At 35.6% G+C, this 12,561-nt stretch overlaps 1 protein-coding gene across 1 annotated transcript in view; it reads left to right on the forward strand.

The window, feature by feature from the left end:
- Nucleotides 1-12,561, forward strand: part of LOC140449890 (uncharacterized) — a 78,965-nt gene that overhangs the window by 34,593 nt on the left and 31,811 nt on the right. The window contains exon 2 of the transcript XR_011951920.1: nucleotides 67-1,335. The gene's annotated coding sequence lies outside the window, so the exon portion shown is untranslated. The remainder of the gene's footprint in view (nucleotides 1-66; nucleotides 1,336-12,561) is intronic.

Below are 12,561 nucleotides of genomic sequence, written 5' to 3' on the forward strand. Positions count from 1 at the left end.
ACCAATCATAACAAATTTTTTTAGTTAAGTACATGATGGAAATTTAATAGGTACTCACGATTTTAGGTTTTCCCCATGAGGATATACAAACTGATGCAAGCAAATTATTCAAAGACCATGTTAGAATTAACGGTGATTTGGACCAATGTTTAACTGCCTCGACGAATTTGACCACTACGAAAAACTATTTTACCACTGAAATTTGCGCCAACCAATTTTCAACAAAAGATATATGTGTTCACACTGGAGAACAAGTTTTCACGTGTACAATATGCATCAAAAACTTTTCAGAAAGTTCTGATTTAAACTCAAGTGTAAAAAGTCAAGCTGTAGGAAAAAAACATTTGCTCCAAGACACATTGTTAACATGTGACATTTGCTCCAAGGTTTTTTCACAAAGATTCAGTTTAATAGAACATATGAGGGTACACACTGGAGAAATACCTTTTGCGTGTGAATTTTGCTCCAAAAAGTTTACATGGAAATCCAATTTAAGAAGACATATTAAAATACACACTGGAGAGAAATCCTTTACTTGTGAAATTTGTACCAAACAGTTTTCACAAAGTTCCTCTTTAAAAGAACATATGAGAATACACACTGGAGATAAATCTTTTGCATGTGAAATTTGCTCCAAAAAGTTTACATGGAAATCCACTTTAAGAAAACATAATAAAATACACACTGGAGAGAAATCCTTTACTTGTGAAATTTGTACCAAACAGTTTTCACAAAGTTTCTCTTTGAGACAACATATGACAATACACACTGGCGATAAACCTTTTGCATGTGAAATTTGTTCCAAAAGATTTTCACGAATATTCAGCTTGAATAATCACATGAGACTACACAGTGGAGATAAACCTTTTGTATGTGAAATTTGTGCCAAAAAGTTTTCACGAAGTTGCCATTTAAGAGAACATATGAAAAAACACACTGGCGATGATAAACCTTTTGAATGTGAAATGTGTGCCAAAAAGTTTTCAAGCAGTTCCTCTTTAAAAGAACATGTGAGAACACACACTTGCGACAAACCTTTTAGATGTGAAATTTGCTCCAAAATGTTTTCACAAAAATCAAATTTAAAAAAACATATGAAAATACACGCTAGATATATTTCTGAAATACACTGAAATTTCGAAAAATTTTAGCAAAGTTCCTATTTATTATATATATTATATTATTATTATTATTATATTATTATATTTAAAAGAACATATGGGAATACACACTCGAGATAACTTTTTGAGATCACTTTTGCATGTGAAAATTGCTCCAAGCAATTTGCCGATGGTGTATTTTAATACGAAAGTAATTTTTTGTATGTAATTGACAGTTAACAGAACATAATATATGAGAATCAGAGACATATAATACAAAAAGACTGATAGCTGCAATACACGCCCATTCCCCCAGTTCGACAGAGATAACTGACGCAATGCAATCCCTGCATCTCTTTCTAATTTGCCAGGTTTATCGACCATGTGACCTTAACACATTCGCGGACACTATGGCATAAAAAAGGGTTCGTAGAAACGCACATCTGTTAAGAACGTCATTTTATCGAAAATAAAATTAAAAATAGGTAGCATGATTTATTATGAAAAAATTATTCTTGACAAAAACATGGGAAGCGGCAAATACCGTCGCTAGCAAAGTATATTTTCGTGAGCTGGATACAAGACGGGGTTTCCCGTCACACGAAAAATGGGAGAGGAGAGGACGAATTGATTAAAAACAACAATTTTAAGGTACTTGGTGTCCTTTCGTATAGATCTTATCTAGAAAGTGCATGCGAGAATCAGTGTTCCTATTTGTTATTTGTTGATCCGGTCGTGGCCTTTTACCACTATGTAATGGTCCCGTCTTCACCATGTTTCTTCCATCTTGCTCATCTTTATCAATTCCTAAATATTCTTTTACAATTTCTTCGCGAAACTGAAGGAACGATAACTGTGTGTCTAATGTTATTTTTATGTAAAATGCATTCCAAAGAGAAATGTCTAGTAGATGGAACATTACTTTTTTATACCATCTAATACTTTTTGTCGAAGATGAATAATAACTAATCATATGGTCACTACGGTCAATGCCAGACATTAACTTGTTGTAATTAGCTACTTTCTCAGGTTTCACTAGGTTCACAGAGAGAACTAATTGCTCAAGTTTTGGTACACCAGTCGCTTCGGTTGTTTTTCCGGAATATATTTTCAAATTTAGTACGTAACCATCGCTGGTACAAACAGAGTAGAACTTCCGTACTTAAAGCTTTTAATTTTAATATACTGCCGAAAGCTCAACCGACCGCGAAATAGCATTAGTGACTCGTCTAAGGACAAATTTTCTGGAGGAACCACGCCACTCTAAGTATTTTTTTACTTTTTTGTTTAGTTTTTGCATTATAAAATCCAAATATATAAAATTAAGGACTTATTGACACTTACCAAACACATAAAACTGCTTTGCACTAATTTAAACAGTGTGTATAACTTTTACAGCATAAAAATGTAGGATGATATTACTCACGTGCATTCACCAAAACACAAGAGTATGCAGGGACATTTTACGAAATATTTTTATGTGTGCTGGGTCATCAATCGTGTTCGTACGGGGAAACCAATATACGCACGACGAAAAATGCCGCTTTGAGTATTATACCGAGCTGTTTGTTTCTACGGCATATCGCGTCTTGTCCCTGTGTGCGTGACGTGATATGCCGTCTTGTCCGCGAACGTATTAATGACCAATTAGAAAGTCATGTGGTCGATAAACCAGGCCTATTAGAAAGAGGGACTGCTATGCGACAGTTTTCTCTGTCGCACTGGGGGAACGCGACTGTATGACAGCAGTCAGTCTATTTGTATTATGTGTTTATGTATGAGAATACATACTGTAGCCCTTTACATTATGTGTACATCTATACCCTTTAAAAGGTCGTATAAGAACATACCGTGGGGATAATACTATTGCATATGAAACTTTAACATTAAATATATAAAAATACTAGAAAAACATGTTTTATATTATTTGTACTTTATAAGTAGAAAAATGTTAATATTGAGAACCTTATTAATTTCTTTAAGCATGTATCATTGAACTGCAATATTAAATTTAAAAGAAATTTAAATGTAGGCTATTATGCGTAACTCTGGAGTTTTATGTAATATGTGTATTTAGTACTTTGGTGTTCTTAAATTAACGAGAACTTACATATTATTAGCAAAACAGTTTTGACAAAAATATTAATACAAATATAATTTTATTATTTATGAATGTTACATTACAATCAAATTAATTATTTCATTTCATTGTGAACATTTTTCTCGTCAGTACTAGAACAAGCATGAAAGTAAAATATAAAGTTTAGAAATTTTGTGAAGAGATAACTTACAGGGTGATTAACTTTTGTGACAATGTCTGGTAATTGTTCTGTTAGTTATCTGTGACCAAAAAACGTTATTTACAAAAATAGGAGGTAGCTATAAGCTTCACATTTTAAAATTGGTTAGAAATGTACAGGGTCTTCCATAATACTGTTGCGCATTAAAGATATGTATTTATTTTTAATAAATAAAATAAAGCCTATTTCGCGATGGGCCACATATTCAAATCGCTAGACTTACACCGGAAAACAAAACTCCGGGTATATAAAACAATAATCAGGTCCATAGTAAGTGATGGTTGTGAAACATGGGTGGTGACACAGAAATCTGCCAATGCATTATATGTGTTTGAAAGAAAAATATTACGTAGGATACTGGGCCCAATAAATGAAAAAAACAACTGGCGAATTAGATATAATAGAGAAATATACCTACGAGCAATATAGCGAACCAACTCTAGCACAATACACTAAACTGCAAAGATTACGGTGGGCAGGGCACGTGGTCCGCATGTATGAGAATAGATTCCCCAGAAAATTACTAAATGCAAGAATGCAAGGAAAAATACCTGTTGGAAGAGATGGGAAGACGAAGTCGATGAGGAACTGCCCGGGAATGCGTTCATGGAAAAGAACAGCGGTAAATCGAAATGATTGGAGAAGCTTGTTGAAGGAGGCCAAGGCCCGATTTGGGCTGTAGTGCCATTGGATTGATGGATTTATTTTTAATGAAACATATTGTATTTTAATTGAAATTTAAAATCCGCTTCACTTTCTCGTTACAAGAATACAAAGTTGTTTTATGTTGTACAGGGTATTTAAAAAGTTATAAACAAGTTTCAATGAAAATCGTAACAAGTCCAACGCCCTGTATAATTGAAGAAGGGTACAAAAGCAACCATCTGCTTAACACTTTTGCTGCGCATGACTCTGATCGGAGTCAAAGTGGTTTTTTGCTATGTGCGCATTACTCCGATCGGGGACAGTAACCCGTTGATTTTTAAGACGGTATATTTTACTTAGTACGACGCCGATGTTAGTTCAATGGTTCCCAATTTTTTTTGGTCTCGGAACCCTAATTGACGATATTTTTTTTTGGCGGAACCCTATTTTGGTGAATAAAGAAATTACCTTGTAGTTTGAATATTTTTCATTTAAGACTGTAAAAAAGGGAAGAAATTATGAATGAATAATAATATAAGGAATACAAAATATTTATTATACAAAGATAAATACATTTCAGTAAGTAACTATAACTGTTTCAATGTGAAGAATGAAATTTTTTCACACATTTTCTTATAATATTATTAAAATTAGGCTTAATGTCTGACAATTGAATACGAAGATCCGGAGCTGCATTCAGCCTATTTCTGAACTTGTTTTTGGTATAAGCGTAAGCTGAAAAACCAGTCTAGCATCGGTAAGTCATCACAAAAGGAAGGAAGAACCATGATAGCTTTCTCTGCGATTGCGGGGTATTCATCTTTAAGTGCAATCCAAAAGGAGTTCAGATTAGAATCTTCTGATTCGAGTTTTTGTTTTAGAAGGGATGAACACTTAATGTCGATCAAATTCTCATACTCTGGCATAGTTAGCATCGATGGCTTGGTATGTTTTGTGAATATTCTGTATATTCTGAACCCAGTCGATGTCCTGTAACTTCTCCAGGAAATAATCTTTCAAGGATTTTTCGAGGTTAATTAAATGTTCAATTATGTTTTTTTCCACACCTGAGGTTACTCCTAACTCATTCTCTTCCAGGAAGTTATTTAAAAAAAGTAAAGCATTGGTAATTTTTTTGTTCCACACATTCTATCCAGAAACAAATTTTTTTTAAGGGACGATATTTTGTCTTTTACTGTAAATGTGGTTACTGTTCTTCCTTGTAGGGACTGGCAGAATACGTTGAGTTTATCGAATAAATCAGCTAAGTAAGCCAATATCACCAACCATTGCTCATAATGCAATAGTTCAACAAGCATACTAACAGATACAGAAATGTGTTACAGATACAGAAAGAATATCGTAAGCTCGTTTCGCAATTCAAATAATCTTGATAAAACTTTTACTTTTAAAAGCTTACTTCCGTGTGTAGCAAAAGTGATTGATGCTGACTTCCTACCTCTTCACACGCTTTTTTAAAAAGGATCGACTGAAGTGGACGTTATTTAACGTAGTTAACAATTTGTACGGCTTATTCGAGAACTTTCTTTAAATCCGATGGCATTTTTTTAGCGACAAGGGCATGGCGATGCAGAACGCAGTAGGTGCTACTACAATTGGGTGCAATATTCTTTATTCTTGTTACAGTTCCTTTTATTTTGCCGACCACAGCTGCAGCTGCTCCGTCGCTGCACACATCAATACATTTGTTCCAGTCAATATAGTGTTTATTATAGTGGTAGCTCACGAAAACAAGCAGTATTGATAACCCGGTCTGTACTTTCGTCAAGTTGTGAAGCAAACATCTCACTGTTTTTCAACCTGCAGAATAATTCATCTTTAATGTGGTCTAAAATCTTAAGAATTGTACTTCTTTCTGTCTTTAAAAAAAGCTTACACTTTTATCTTTCAGTTGCGGATGGTTGGTGTCAAGATGCCGTTTAAGCTTTGCAGGTACAAGAGAGGTATTGCACATAATTTTGCACAGGTATTGCACATAGAAACAAATCCGAAGGAGAAGTAGGAGTCATCATATTTTCTCTTTTTGGAAATAGTTCTCTCCTTAGATTCAGCCTTTTCGTTGGTCAGTGTATTTTGTCGGTCTTTTCCAGCACCAGGGTCTTCCGTATTAACTTCCGTACTCGGTAATAAATTGTTAATGATCAGCAAACGACATTGATAAATAACCAGCAACAATAATAAATAAACTTTATAAATAATAAACAACAAAAATATTAAAGGAAAAGTAAAATTGGTCATTGGTAAGACTGTATTAAATAGATTAGGTAAATAAAACTTCCTTACAGAGCAACCAGCAACGGCTTCTAAAATATTTTCATTTCACAATTATTCATTATAAACGGAAACAAAAAGGAAAACCTTAATTTAAAATATCACGACGCACACAATAGTTATTTTAATTGGTTCCTAAACCTTGATTAGTTACAAAATGTATACATTCGGTACTTGATAAAAATAAGTAGCAACATCAAATTAAATCAAATGTATTTGATTTCGAACAGTCTGCTTAAAAATATGTACGAATAAGCAAAAACTTACCTTCAAAGATCGAAAATTACAGATTAAGACAAGAAAAATTAATGTTACTGTAACCTCTTTTCTTTACATTACACCAATAACATGAACGCATCAAGTCTTGTGTCGTGATAATTGACTCGCTCGACTGGCGCGCGGGCTGGTGGCTCTGCGCCCCCCGCATACCGTTGCGATGCGCAACTCGCTTAACACAAGAGCGCTAACGTGACGCAGCGCCAGCATTTCTCATGGGTAGCTAGCTGGTGACTCAACCAAATGGTTTAAGATGTTTGCAGCGCACCATACCGGGGTTTAAGCGAAAAGTCGTAATTAGATGTAGTTATGAGTCTTTTCTACGAATGTTTTATTTAACTGTCAGACGGTCGCGGACCACCATTTAGGAACCGCTGCGTTAGTTAATGTTTGTCAGGATGTAAATGAGGACTTAAAGAGTCAAAAATGTTTAGCAGTTCTTTGCAGTGTTAGTTTCGTGATTTTAAAATGCGGAAAGTAGCCTAGAATAGAGTACAGTTTTATTTAACTACATAACAGATACAAATACTGTTTGTAGCAAGTCAAAAAAAAATACATAGTATATAAAAAAAGGAATATAAAACGTAACTTAAATATATACAAACAAGAACACATATTAAATAGAAAAATCATTTATGGCAAAGGTACAGTAAGCAGTTCAGTTGATGTTTTGCAATGAGTCATATATTCTTCTGAGCAGTAAAAACAATGTTTTAGAAGATATTTTTATTTATAACTTTATCGAAACTATTACAGCTTAGCCGTTTAATACTTTTTGGTAAAATATTGTAATAGTTATAATTAAGACAATTTTTTTCTGAAAGACTTAATCTTCAGCGATTTGTTCATAGGTAGTGACAGTTTCGCGTATTGTGAACATGGACATCAGACTGCTTTATTAAATGGGCACGTTCTGTGAATTTCAGTTAGAACTTAAATATCAACAGAGTAGGTAGCGGTATAATTTTGAATTTTTTCTGTTGTAGCAGATCATCTTCATCATCAGTCAATCCTTGATCTCCCAGCCATCCTGCCTGTTTGAAGGAATGTTTTATTGTATTGCTCGTCACCTCGTCCTAGGATTTACTAATCATCATCATTATTGATGGCGTCTAGAATGTTTAATTAAAGATCGCCATTGTTCTCAACCAATTCCATCAAAAGTCTTGTTCTGTAATGGCTCTAAGGTCATTACAGAAGAGTTTTTTTCCCTTTATGCTCGATATCCCACTTTCTTATCGCTTCTTCAAAAATTTTCGAAATCATCCACGCACTCTTGTTTGCTTTATTGGTCACCGGTAGATTTTTTATGTTTTTAAAGCAACGTAAGTTTTTCGACTTCCCTATCACTAACAATTTTCGCTTCACCAAACCGACATGTTAGCGACCCCTAAAACTGTAATGCATTCCTTAGAAAGCTTTCCACCAACGCACTTTTCCGATTTAAATTTTAATGCTCTGTTTGGTTTCAATTTAAAAAACAATCTAGTCTCATCAGCATTGAAAATGTCGTCTGACGCATATCGTGCCTTCAGTCCAGGCCACACGTTTTCTAGCCAATCATCCGTTACGTTTTTGTTAACATCGCGAGCCTCTCCGCTGATTTGCCCGTAGCCGTTCTTGTGCCGCAGCTTCCACTTGCTCAGCCAACCCTCAGATGCATTGAAATTCTCAATTCCGAGTTCAGTTGCAAAAAACTCAGCTTTTGTCCTGACCACAGGCTCAGAAAGTGGAATATGATTCATACGCTGCTGCTGGAACCACTGAAGCATGGCGCGATCTCAATCTTCGTGCTGAAGTTTCCGCAATTTCTTCCTGCTACCACCCTCTATCTACACTTCAAGCCACTTTTTCCTGTCCTTCCATATCATAGCTACAGTTGACTGAGACAGTCCTGTACGGCGAACGACATTCGATTGCTTTTCACCTTTCTCTATTGCTCGAGTTATCTATAACTTTTCCTCCACCGAGAGCACTTTACGCTTTTTCGGAAACATATTGACTGTTGACACACTGAGACACAACTCAAACTGTAAATGAAAAGTCGTCAATAGATGACAACATCTGTATGATAACAGTTAGGCACGCCGCCTGAACAATAAAAGCGAATCAATTAACCCTCTGATAAGAATGAGTAGAATGGGTGGCCGCATTCTTTAAGCGCAAAACAAAACAACAGCTGGCCAATGTGACTCAGGTAGTCTGAACTTTAAACACAATAACACATTTGTCATCGACTATTGAACGCTGAAAAGTCATCGCTATAAAGAGAGAACGATATCGGTATAGGACATTGTCCTTATGACGAAAAAACCAACGTTTACTATTTTCATCGTTATAGAGGAATTATCGTTATATGGGGAATCGTTAAAAAGGGAGACTACTGTATATTTACTTTTCTGTTTACGAATATCTTAAAGCACACAACAAAAATACAGACATTTTTATTTTCCCATATTTATTCTGATCATATCATCAATAATTGTTGTTGGCGGTTCACGAAACACTAGGTCCTTATTGTAGCTCCAGAAGAAAAAGTCAACTTTACTTCTCGTCATGTAAGTACCATAATTATTGACTGATGTTGAGTGGCAACGTTTCAAGGAAAATAGTTAAATGGTGTACTAAAGTATCAAAATAAATCTCTGTGTTTCCTGTTTTCTCAAATAAGAGAGGAGCTATTACATAATTACCCTAGATACAACTTCAAAGTTTAAGAATGGCCTAATTTGACTCTTCGTAATTATGTGGAGTAATCGTGGAAGTTATGCTGATTGACACATCCGTTTTTTTGACACGTTGATCTCACACGGAATAAAAAAAACAGAAAAAATTTCTTATCCAATTATTTTTTAAATATATTTGTAAGCTATTAAGCCACAATTGATTATAATTAAAATTACATTTTATAATTATTACGTGACGTTTTGAGTTCCACTCAAGAAATAGTTCTTAATTTAAATTAGTGAGTTTCATTAGTGACGACTAACTTACTTGGCCTCGATCTTGTAGGCAAATAGCTGTGCCTCCAATTGAAAATTCTGAAGGTGGTGTCCGTACCACCAGGACGACATAAAATTTCGATTGTTTTAAGTGTCCATGCATTAAGCGCCTGCGCATTGTAGGTCTACTGATTGCGTGTCCTATTCGTACTATCACTTAAACTAAACTTCTTCTTCTTCTACGGCACTACAGCCCAAAATGAGCCTTGGCCTCCTTTATTTTTTGCCTCCACCCTTGTCTGTCTGTGGCTGCTCTTCTCCATACACGGACTCCTAAAAGTGCTTGTGCGTCGCTGCTTACTGTGTCTTCCCAGCGCTTTCTTGGCTTTCCAACTGGTCTCTTTCCCTGCATTCTGGCGTTCAGTGCTCGTTTTGGTAGCCTATCCTCTCCCATTCGTATCACATGTCCGGCCCATTGCAATCTTTGTATTCTAATGAAGTCTGACAGGGGTGTTTCCTTATACAGTTGATAGAGCTCGTTGTTATATCGAATTCTGAAGATTTCGTTTTCCCTCACAGGTCCTAGTATTCTCCTCAGTACTTTTCTTTCGAATGTGTCGAGTTTGTTTTTGGATGTTTCTTTCAGGACCCATGCTTCGCTGCCATAACATGCTATTGGCCGAATTAAAGTTTTATAGATTCTCATCTTTGTATTTCGGTGGACACTTTTAGACCGAAATATATGGGAGAGGGCAAAATAAGCTTTGTTTGCCTGCGTTATCCTTTTTCGTATTTCTCCATCCTCTGCTCCATCGGCATATATTTCTACTCCCAGGTATGTAAACTTACCAACCGTTTCAATGTCATCTTCATGCATAATGTTTTGTGGGATTATATTTCTTCTCGTCTGTACCATTATTTTTGTTTTTTCTGTGTTAATTTCCAGACCTAGCCTTTTCGTTTGTGTTTTTAACTCTGCGTATGCTTCCTGTGCTCCTGTTGATGTTCTACTCATAATATTAATATCATCGGCGTAGGCAGCCAGTTGAACCGTTTTATTGGTCAGTAGGTTTTCTCGTCCGTTCTCGTAGAAAAAAAGCTCATGTAAAATATTTTATAAACGAGAAATTTAAAAATAGCGTCCTTATCCAAACGTTGATGTGACGAGACTTTTTTGGGTCGACCTCCTTCTGTCCGCAACTACCTGGACCCCCTCTCGAAGGGTGTAAAATGAAGGCCTGGTATAACTTAACTGAAAGTGAATTATTATTGAATCAGTCCTACCCACTGATTTGTGGGTAGGACGCACACCTTTTTGATTGAGTCACTCTACCCAGGCACCATCTTAAAGATTCAGTTCCATCTCCTTTAGCGTCACTAGACTTCCAATTCTGAGAAGACTGTTGAAATGTTTTTTCCACTTAACTCGCTGCTGGAGGGATGAAATGTATTCCTTTGGACCACCTAGTCCAATAACCTTGGATCCTTTTTTGAAGCCTTTGGAATCTGCTAAGGCGACTGTTTTCCTTGACAACTAAAAAATTCCGTTCAGGTATTGCGGTCAATGTGGATCCAATTAAAAAGTGTGCTGGAGTAAAAGGAAGTAAGTCGGAAGGGTCGTTAGACATTGGTGAGGGTGGTCGTGAATTTAGGCAAGTTTCAATTTGACATAAAACAGTTGAAAATTCTTCATATGAAAGAATTGTATTGCCAATGACACGCTTTAGGTGAAATTTGACAGATTTTACTCCCGCCTCCCAAACTCCTCCAAAGTAAGGTGATCGTGGCGAAATAAACTGCTAATTGATACCTTCGGTAGTTAAATTGTCCCTAATAGTTGAACTAGAGGTGTCACAAAATTTGTTAAGCTCATTTTTTGCGCCAACGAAGGTACTACCATTGTCCGAAAGGATGAAAGAGAATAGCTGGTGGCAAGAAAACTAGCAGAAGCAGTACCGTAAGTTACGGTGTTTAAAGTATAAGTTCGAGAGAGTTTGTATGATCAGATCGCCATATGATCTTTTGTAAGGAGCGTTCTTCCTCCTTTATCAGTATTTGTCGATACATCTTTTCTATGTCGGCTATTAGTACAAAACTATGTTTACGAAAACGTGAGATGATAGTGAAAAGATCATCTTGTAAATTAGGTCCAATCATAACAATGTCGTTCAGGGAAACACCTCTATCTGTATTGACAGAACCGTCAAGTTAAATATTATTTGAATTTCACGTTGTCTAATAATACAAAAACAAATCACTTAAACTAAACTGTATTGTAGAAAAAAAAGCACATGTAAAATATTTTATAAACGAGAAATTTAAAAATAGCGTCTTTATCCAAACGCTGATGTGATGAGACTCTTTGGGTCGACCTCCTTCTGTCCGCAACTACCTGGAGCCCCTCTCGAGGTTGTAAAATGAAGGTCGCGTTTAACTTAACTGAAACTGAAAGTGTATTATGCGGGGTTGCTCGAAAGTTTTAACAGATGCTGTGTCTCCAACCTCCTACCAATCCGCCAATTCTGGCATATTCTTATTATTGACCTTTTCCTCCAATACTGGCAATTAGAGCCTGCTACGTATCTTCTTAAAATACGCACAAGATTTACCCTTTTTCCAATAAAATTTAAAATATCGCCAAAACTAATAAGTATAGGCATAGGAAACACTTGGGAAAAATAAAACTACATTGACTTTAGTTAATGATTGTGACATAAAATGCAGGGTGATGCGTTTAAAAATACTGAGCAAATAATGAACTTGGGTTTTGACGTATCCTGTATTAGATTTAAAGAATATTAGCAGAATCAATCATCTTGATGAACTATGACAATCATTTAAAAACTATCAGTACAACAGTGTGCTAAAAGGTTTTGTACCCCTTTTCACTTATACAGAGGATTGCCAATCTGGAAATCGTTTCCAAAAAAAAATATTTTAACTTAATTAAGAAATTATGTTAACCTGTATACCATATTCGCCTAACAGAAAAGTAGAATAAACAAA

The sequence above is a fragment of the Diabrotica undecimpunctata genome, chromosome 9 (assembly GCF_040954645.1).
Source record: "Diabrotica undecimpunctata isolate CICGRU chromosome 9, icDiaUnde3, whole genome shotgun sequence".
NCBI lineage: Eukaryota > Metazoa > Arthropoda > Insecta > Coleoptera > Chrysomelidae > Diabrotica > Diabrotica undecimpunctata.